The sequence below is a fragment of the Symsagittifera roscoffensis genome, chromosome 1 (assembly GCF_963678635.1).
Source record: "Symsagittifera roscoffensis chromosome 1, txSymRosc1.1, whole genome shotgun sequence".
NCBI lineage: Eukaryota > Metazoa > Xenacoelomorpha > Acoela > Convolutidae > Symsagittifera > Symsagittifera roscoffensis.
The window spans coordinates 58,754,962-58,764,745 of record NC_087062.1 but is presented as its reverse complement, the minus strand read 5'-3'; positions in this window follow the sequence as shown (position 1 = coordinate 58,764,745).

Here is a 9,784-nt window from a genome sequence, read left to right as displayed (position 1 = left end):
TGCGAAGCTCTGTGTACAGTACTTTTCTGATACCCTTTTAAAAAAGAACACAATGATGCTCAGAAGTTGCGAATTTAAGGCCTCTTAAGGTTTTTGGTCCCTGCCCGCACAAAGGAACCCTCTTTTGGTATTATTTCATTTCTATCATCCACCTTTGGCCGACCGTCAAAACATTTTTTGAATGCTTCTTCGGCGCATACATAACTCCAATTGTGAAGACTGCGTGCTCCGAAAATCGCGATGTTTTTTTTTCCAACATCCAATGAGTTTTCAAAAACAGTACATGCCCTTTTTATTCAAAAAACTCCCCTATGTATGACGCTGAAACTTCTAGCGGATTTCTTTTGGTCTTTTGCAAAGCCCAAATCAATTGGGCCAGACTTGAAAAAAAAGTGATGAAATTCTACCCCCTGAAGGAAATCTGAAAACTGGCGCCTGCTCAGGATTTAGCGAAAGTTATTTGAGCGCGAACAATAAATCCAAACTTCGCGCTGAAATAAATTGCAAATAAAACTGAGACAGGCTGATAAACAGAACAGGAGCTAAATTCCTTTGAAAAAAGTGCATTAGTTGATTTTGGTTCTTAGTAATCATGATTGTGATATTAGCGGAGTGGCCTTGATATAGTTAGTAAGCATTTGTCTAACAAGCTCGTGGCTTGGGTCTCTATTCTCGTTGCTCGAAAATTATGTTTTCAAGGCTTGTCTTATTTCGAGGGTGAGTTTGTGTTTTTTTTTAGTTTCAAAATGTTTAGTGCCCCGGTTTTATGTTCGCGAAGTAAAAACTTGCTTCTTGACAACTATACTATAGAAATTATATACTAGGCTAGAAAAAGAGTTTTTAATATCCAACAGAACTTAGATGAGGGATTGAGAGTAATAATTCAAATTTCTTTTTCGTCATCAAGCAGAATCGAAAGACGACAGTTTTGAAAAAGAATTGTTTTAAACTGCTTTAAAAGAACTTTTCATCAAAAACTAACGTTCTCAAATTTTTTTTTCAAGAATCAGATTATCAATTTTCAGGATAATAAAATACAATTCTGACAGTTTGGTCAGAATTTCCTGGCTGATAAGTTAAAATCTTTGTTTCAACAGCAGGCGAAGCAGCATAATAGATATGTTAAAAACAAATAGAAAAGTTTTTCTTGCGATAGGAAAAGCTATCAAAATTGCACTTCTGCCCCATAACTAGAGTTTGAATTGCAATGAATGAAAATGTTTTTCACTTATTTGAGTCAACCTAATTTTATTTTTCATTTTTACTGAAATGGGCTTGAAAAGTCACTTCAAAAATTAAAATTGTTTTAGCGATTTAACTAATGTTTCTTTTTCGGTTTACTTCAGATTCATTTGCTAAATGAAAAACAGATAACGCTTTGCGATAGAAAACTTAGATTTTGTTTAAAAAAAGTGTTTTGTTGAAAAAAATTCTCTATAGACTCTTTTTCTCCCATCTCTGAAACAAATTGAATTTTAAAATAACTTCTGAAGTGTGTTTTTTTTGCAATTGTGGAAAAGTTTTCTGCTTTTCAATTTGTTTGTGCGTTATTGATACACACTTGATGAAGAATTTGCTAACATGTGTTTTTTTTCCGCGAAACATTTTTCTCTGAAGTTTTTGGATATTCAATCTGAATTACGAGTTTTAAACTAGTTTCAGAAGCTCTTCATACACAATACCATGAACCTTGTTTAAAAATGTTGAAAATTGGAAGAAATCATATAATAAAACTATACTGAAGATTTTTGTTCATACGTCGGGCGACTAAATTTAGGTAGAATTTATGAAATGTGCATTTTTAGTACCTCCTCATACCATTCTTCTCAAAAATATTTATACTTTTGAAAACAAATCAAGCTTGACTTTTGAAGAGTCAACCCGATGCTCCTCAATAATCAAATTGAGGCAGAGTAATTTAATAATTGTTTTATAGCCGTTGTAGAGTTACAAATTTTTTTAAATAAGAAATATGTTTGTATAACTAAAAGCTATTTTTGACTTTCCTATTTTGGAAAGATTTTCCAAAAGATAAATTCTCAAATTTTAGTGTATTATATGGAAGGTTTTTGTACTTAGGCAGCGATGTGACATACACACTATTCATTTGTTTTATTTGTTTTTCTCTGTTTCGCCTTCGGTTTTTTAGTTCAATGTTAATATTTTGGTTAACTAATTGAAGATTTTCGTTTTTGAACACATGAAAAAGTAAGTTATCAAAAACTTTCAAACAATCGATATTTTAAAGTTAGCAGCTCTTGTTTTTTCTGCAAAAATGCGGGATTGACAAAAGAGTTTTTCTGAAAATTAATGAATTAGATTAAGAAAAATTATCCGCATTCCTTTTTGCTACATTTGCAATTAGTAAGCGTTGTCAATTGGAGCAGAAAATTTTCCTGTTATCAGTTTTTGTAACAGAACTAGTGTTTTTTTAACGAAAATTTCTTCAAGCTTGCGAGAACAAGGGTCTTGTAATCGGGAATTCAACTTTTCCCCATGAACAACTTTTCTTAGATTAATTGTAAGAAATTGAAAATTCGTCCAGTTTTTCACGTTCTGTCATGCTCAATTCCTGAGATTTCAATTCTAACTACTAAACGGTTATACGTTAGTAAATAAGTTTTCAAATCAACTGGAAAAAAATTATGTTTGAATTCAAATCTCTTATCGTTTTCCTTTTTTTCATCCTCGTTTTTGTTGGCTCACTTTCCAATTTTTTTCAAGAGCGGATATGCTAACAGACACGTTTTTTTTCCTCAAATTTTTTCCGAAGCATAAACTTTTCTTCAGTTTTAAAACTTTTCCAATAGAGTTGAAAGTTGTTCTCTACTTAGTAACTTTATCAACTCTGGTTTTCAATATTTATTTTTTTGGTTTCTTTTAATCGATTAAATGGTTTCTGTAGATAAATTCAATTTCAGTTCAAGCACGAGTTCTTTGCTTGCTTGCTGCTTTGATTTGCCCATGCTTGAAACGACAAAGCATGGGAGTTCGATTCCAGTGAGGAATTTTATGCAAACTGGAAAATTTTGTCCATTTTAGACTATCATCTGTCTGCTTAATTCTGTCGGCTTAGTTCAACGTTTCTTTTTTTATAAATTCAACCTTTTTTTGAAGTTTTTTTTTGAATTTTTGATCAGTTTTCTTTAAATTCAATCATAGTCGTTGCATCCTCGGTGTAACGTTTCGATTAGCAAGCGTTATCAAATCGGAATATAGACATTTTTGGGTTAACAACTTGATTGACAAAATCAACTGACTCATTATCATTTGTGCAGCTGAGACATTTACATGCTCAATTAATTGAAAAGTTGAATCCAACTACTAGTCTTAGATACTACTGGTAATCGGTAAACAATTAACTCCAAAGTTTTTATATAATTATTACGCCTGCGATTAGCAAGCGTTATCAAATCGGAATGAAGACTTTTTTTCGGGTTAAAAACTAGCTTTACGAAATGAATTGAATTTATTGCAGCTGATTTGCAGTTGAATCACCTGCAGGTGGGTTCTAGTTAATACAGTGTAGATTCAGGGGGATTTCAAATTCTTTAAAAAAAAATTTTGTACATAAATCAGTTTTTTTTCTGCTCAACTGGTGTCTGCTCAAAGATTGTCGGCCTTGTTTCCGAGTCGTAAGTTTTTTTAGTTGCCGACTTAAATTTTGATTTTTTCGTTTTGCATGTTTTCCAAAAAATTTTTATATATAAAAAAACAGATATTATGAAAATGTATGGTACCGGCTTTTTTATTTCATTTCTTTTATTTTTTTGGGACGCTTTGGCAAAAATTTTCGCTTTTCTGAAAAATTTTGTTTTTTTTGCTCAAAAATTTTTACCGACATCTAAAACTATTGTCCCAATGAAACATCCGTCCTATGTGTACCTGCCTTATTCTTGAGTCTCTTTTTACGTTACCCCTTTTTCTACAGCCTTCGAAAAAGTGGGGTGAGTTTTTGACCCATATTCATGATTTTTCTTACTTTTTCTCAAAAACGACCCGACAAAACCTGAGATATTGATTTCAACCGAAAAAACGGATTTTTGGAAACTTTTCTTGAATAAGTTGCTCCGGCCAAAAATTTTGACACGAAAATTTATGATACTCGAAAAAGTCGAAAACTTTTTTGACCGTTTTTTGAAACTACGCATGGGTTTTTGATTTCAATGGACATAAAGTACTAAGGGAAGCTCCGCTGCATAAGCTCCTACGCCCAAATTAATTTGACAAAAAAAGTTTAGACCCTCGAAAAAGTCAAAAATTTGTTTTTTTGACCGTTTTTCGAAACTTTTTGATTTTTCTCAAAAAATACCCTCCTAAAAGCTAATTTTAATATTCAAATGAAAGGAAAGATCGACAAATTGCTGTTCCGACAAAAAATTTAGTGAGTTCAGAAAAGTTATTAATATGATCTTTGGCCTGTTTCTGGAAAACCTTTGACTTTTTTTCGAAAACTATCCAGCCGGCCTGATATCTTCGAGTTTAATCGAGGCAAAAGTTTGTTGAAAGCCTCTCTGCATAAACAACTACGCCTTAAAGTGATCATGAAAAAATTTATGTCTCAGGGAAAATTGTATTCACTCATTTTACTAGAGAAACAACAGAGATTTTGGGGCGAAACCCATTTTTGGAAATAATGTATTTCATCTCGCACCAGTACAACAAAATCAAAATTATCAAACAAGTATCTCCAATTTTAGCTTGACCCCGAGTGTTGTTTGATAAAAACAAGTATTCTAAAAATGTACGGAATTGGGTTTCTTATTTTACTTTTTTTGAGACGCTTTGGAAACTTTTATCTTTTTTTTTGCAAACGATTTAGTTTTTTCCCTCAAAAACCCGCTTCTACGGATTTTCAAACAAGGGTATCCACAGAAAAACCGCCTGCACTTTTGTGTGCCTGCATAATCTCTGGTCTCTTTTTGGCTTATCCCTTTATCTGCAGCCTTCATAAAAGTCTCTGGGGGGATTTGACCAATGTTTTTATTTTTTTTTGTTTTCTGGTTTGAAAGAACTGGTTGCGAGAATTTATTCCTTCAGAAGCGGCGACTACGCAGTTATTTGTGAGAGAAAAGTTATGTCTTTGGGCAAAAATTATTATCTCTAAAATTTTCACTCTTCTTTGTTATATTAGCAGATCAACAACCAAGGTTTCGGTCGAAGTACAATTTTTGAAATTCGCATTTCATCCCGCATCAGTATTGCATAGTCAAAAATATCAAACACTAACCGCCAGCTTTAGCTGAGCTCTAGGTGTCGTTCATCAAGACATACGAAAGTTTTGTCCCACTTATTTTTTTTCAATATTTTTCATTTTGGTCGACTGTTTTTTTTTAGGATTAGGTTGTATTGCAAATTGATGAAAAGATTTGCTTAGTTTTCTATATTTTGTGGTCTATTTAATTTTTCTTGTTGTTTTGTTTTCATTCAGCAATGCTATGTCCATAACTGCGGCAATAATTGCACCATTTTTTGAATGATGGTTTGCCTTTGATATTTGGATTTTTTTCATAGATGTTTAGTATTTGAGTGATTTATTCCTCCAATTCATTATCGGAGTTTTGTATATTGCTAATTTGTGAAGTTGTTGCTTGAACATTGTTTACCTTTTGTAGTTTCAAATTTTTCTGTTTCCTCTAATTCCATTGTGACTTCAGCTTGTTCTAGCTTATCTACTAGTTTTCTAAAATCTATATCAGGTTTTTGGATTGACGATGGGATGCTTTCTTTTTTATTGCCTATTTTGCCTAATTGTTGTGTTAGAGTCATCATCAAAATTTTGGTAATTTTTGTGTTTTTAAAATCATGTGTCTTGAGAAAATATGCTTTTGGTACTAGGGTTTCAATTCTTACTGCGAGTTATTTTATTGCTTCGTTTGAAAGTCTACGAATTTCGTTGCCTAAAACTCTTTGGTCTTGTTTATTTTTTTCAGAGTCAAACAGTTTTGAAAATTTCTGTGTAAATTGTTTCCAATCAGATTTAAAGTCTATAGCTAGGACTGAAAACCATTTTTGACCTACATCATCAAGAGTGGTTTGAATTAATACTGTGCGCCTATGTATCCAATTCTGATGAAGTGGTGATTTATTGGTTCTGGAACTATAATTAAAATTAAATTTGCTGTAACTGCATTTAAATAGTCTTCAACTGAATTTTAAGGGTATGTTCCTGTGAACACCATGGGTGGTTTCTTAGATGTAATACATGATCTACCCCTAAGGTATAGATTCATTGTCATTTAGACTGATTCTGCTGTTTTTGGTATTCGTGTAAAATTTGTAAGTTGGGTTTTTATAATTTCAAGTTTTGTGAATAATATGGCAATGGGATTTCATTTCGCATTGGATTAGTCTGGTAACTTTAATTTTTTAATTTTGTGATTTTATATTATTATTTGATTGTGCAGTTTTTTGTCGATGAGGGAGGGGTTGTTGTGTTTGTTCAGTGTTCATGTAGAGTTCAAAAATAACTGGTTGATAAATATTATGTGGTTGATCAGTATTTTTCCAATTATTTTTTCGTGGGATTTTTGTATTGTTGTTATTTTGATTGAAGTAATTTTTACCTTCAGATTTATGTGGCTGACTTCTTGTGAATTGTTTGTTCGCTGGATTTAAGTTTTGTTGAAAAACTGGATATTTTTCAGTACGGTCTGTCAGTACACTGGTTGTAGTATCTGTTGAGTGTAGTTATGTTCTTGTGACCGATGTCGTGTTGTGCATAAAGGTTTTGCTATTGGGTTACCAATGTTGTTGTCAGTGGAAAAATAATAAAAATGATTTGCAAAATTAGTTCTACTGTGTTTTTGTTTGGTCGGTTGTCGCGTTTTAGTTTTTAGTCTATATGTTCGATAATCCATATGAGAAAATTTTGGAACAACGGATGGTTTGATTGTTGATTGCAGCGTCGTTTGTGGGAAGAGGTATTTTTATTATGTGATGTTGGGTGAATAGGAGAGAGACTTTGTTGTGTTGTTGTAAGTATTATTTCAACTACTTTTTCGTTTATAAAGTGCGATGGGGTTTGAATATTTTGTTGTGCAGATTTCTAGTATCCTTATGGGTTTCCAGTGTTCCAGTTTCCAGTGTATTTATAAGTGTTGAGTTTAAACTATTATCACTTGTTCTATCATTTAACATTGTGTTTTAATTTACAAGTGTTGCATCAATGGTGAGTGGAGTTACTCTTAAATAATTTTTGTGCACGGAGATAGTGGCGATTGCTGCTCTTGAAGTATCATTAGGTATATTGACAAGTAATAAATGATAGATGAGATCATTCAGATACTCATAAATAGTCAATTTGGTCTGCTAATATAGTTTCATCGTCTGATGTTTGTGGTCGGAAACTTTTTCTTGCTGTTGAGATTAAGTCTAAATTATGTACAAACTAGTCTATTATGAATCATGCTAGGATTCTTTGTAGATCATTTTTATCATTTATGATAGATCATTATCGGTGAGTGTTTCACAAATTGAGTCTAAAAATTGCGTGCGAGAAAAGGTTGATCTGTTTCTTATTATTGCATGTTTGAGGTGGTGATACATTTAATACTTTGTTTGATTTTAGTATAGAAATGTAACTATAAATGATGAAGAAAACATCATTTGTAAAAATTGAGTTTGCTCTTTGTGACTTTTGGTGTTGAATATTTTTAATGTTCTGCAAAAATTTTTGAGAATTCTAAGTCTATGTCATCTGTTTGTATTCGGTTTGGTGTTTGATTTGTTTGTGATAATAACATTTTAATAATAAATATTCCGTAATTTGTGGTGACGTTACTAATACCTGGTAGATAGTTATCAAGTATTTGTCTTTTTGTTTTGATTTCAGGAAATTCTTGTTTACCTGGGCTATTTCCTTTTTCGAACAAACTTGCTATTAGATTGTGGCAAAATTGTACTTGTCCTCTAGCGGGATCGCTTTGTGGGTGAATGACAAAAGGAAGAAAAGAATCATCTTCAAAATTTTCGTCGTATGGAACCTCTGTTTTGTATCACGGTTACTGTGCAACTTTCAATGTGTCTTATTGGCTGAATCCAACTGTATAGTCGTACCGGATTACAGAGGTTTGAATTTTTTATTCTACGTTTACCTTATATTGATGATGGTGTTGTAGATTCTGATTCAGATAAATATTTTTGCTAAATTTTTGGGGTTTTTTTGTCCATTGAGTTTTCTAGGTCTTGAAGTTTGTGGGTTGTAGTGATGTCGGATTACGAAACTGAGTTTTGTAATTTGGAAAATCTTTGTTTAATAATTTGTTTTGGTGTTGCCTTTTTTCTTGTTTGTTTTTCGTTCTAAAATATCATATTTTTTATCTATGTGGTGTTAATACAAAGTCGTATCTTTCGTTTTGAATGAAACAGTTGTGGAGTATTTTTGTTTGTTTGTTGCTAAATTATCTCCTGACAGAAAGTTTAACATGATAGTTGCAATATCCAGGTATAGAATTTTTATTTCCTAAGCAGTCAGTTCTTGAGCATGTTGTGAGGTTAACCAAACTTGGGGCATAGATTGTCGAGGTTGACGGGTTGGAGAGAAAGTATATCAGTTCGTTAGAATAACGTTCTACTCTCTCGATGGCTAAGATCTATTTTACGAAAATTTACTTAATTTTACTTAGCGTTGTGATTTTGTGATCGAGGGTTGGAGAATAGTAAATTAATCCACAAGGTTCAGGTATAATTAGAACACAAATATATGGTTAAGTACTATTTTAGATTTTACTAAATTTATGATTCTCTTAGCTTGGGTCAACTAAGAGTAGGGGCTCAAATGAAGGATGAGTAACCTTCAGATGAAGTTCTTCACTGTTTATCCTAATTAAAATGATTAGTTTCTCAAGAAAATCCATTAGTCCTGGGTCGTTGATAAGGGTTGGGAAATGAATCGACGTTTGAGGTCGTTAGACATCTATTCTTGGAGGCTGGGCGAACAAAATCAAAAAATGTTCCGAGTGATCCAAGGGAAGCCTAAATAATTAATAGTTTTAAATTAAATGAAGTTAATTTTACGATTAAGTTAAAGTTTGAAGATCCAAGGATAGCCTTGATGATCTGCTTCAAGGGAAGTTTAACTTAATACAAAACAAGGATAGGCTTTGATAATATTTAAGCTTTAAGCTTTAGCTAATTAAATTGTTTAGAGTTCAAAGGAAATGAATCAAAACTAAAATTTTAAAGGATATTAGACTTTGAATAAGTATGGTTATATTTTAGATGAGGAAACAAGGGTGAGGAGGATTAGGTAAATGAAAAAGGTGAAAAGAATAGGACCCTTGAGAAGCAGGTAACTTCAATAAACTAAAAAAAAAACTAATTTAAATTTTATTTCTAACTAATTTTTGTTTTTTTTTATCAATCAATTTTAATTTTTCAAAAAATTGAAATTACTGCAAATTTGAGGAAAGGAACGACTCGTGTATCTTTTTATTAGTCGTTATTATGGATAAATAGTGTGGTAATACAACCTCAAGAAATTTATATTGCTTAGAGATGAAACTAATTACTCCAATTAATTTATTTTCATGTTAGAGAATGAAAATTTATAGCCTGGAGATATCTGTAGAGAAATACTCATTGCCGTTTGCGTTGTGTCACGATGTAGAAGCTCGGTTTGTTGTTCAGTTTTTGACCCGGTGTTTGCCGTATCGTTTGAAATGTTGGAGTAGACGTATTGAGACGTAGAGACATGTCTATTAGATTGTTTAGATTGTCTGTTATCTAACTTTTTGCAATTTTGCAATTAAAAATTTGATCTTGTTTTCAATTCTATTCTGCT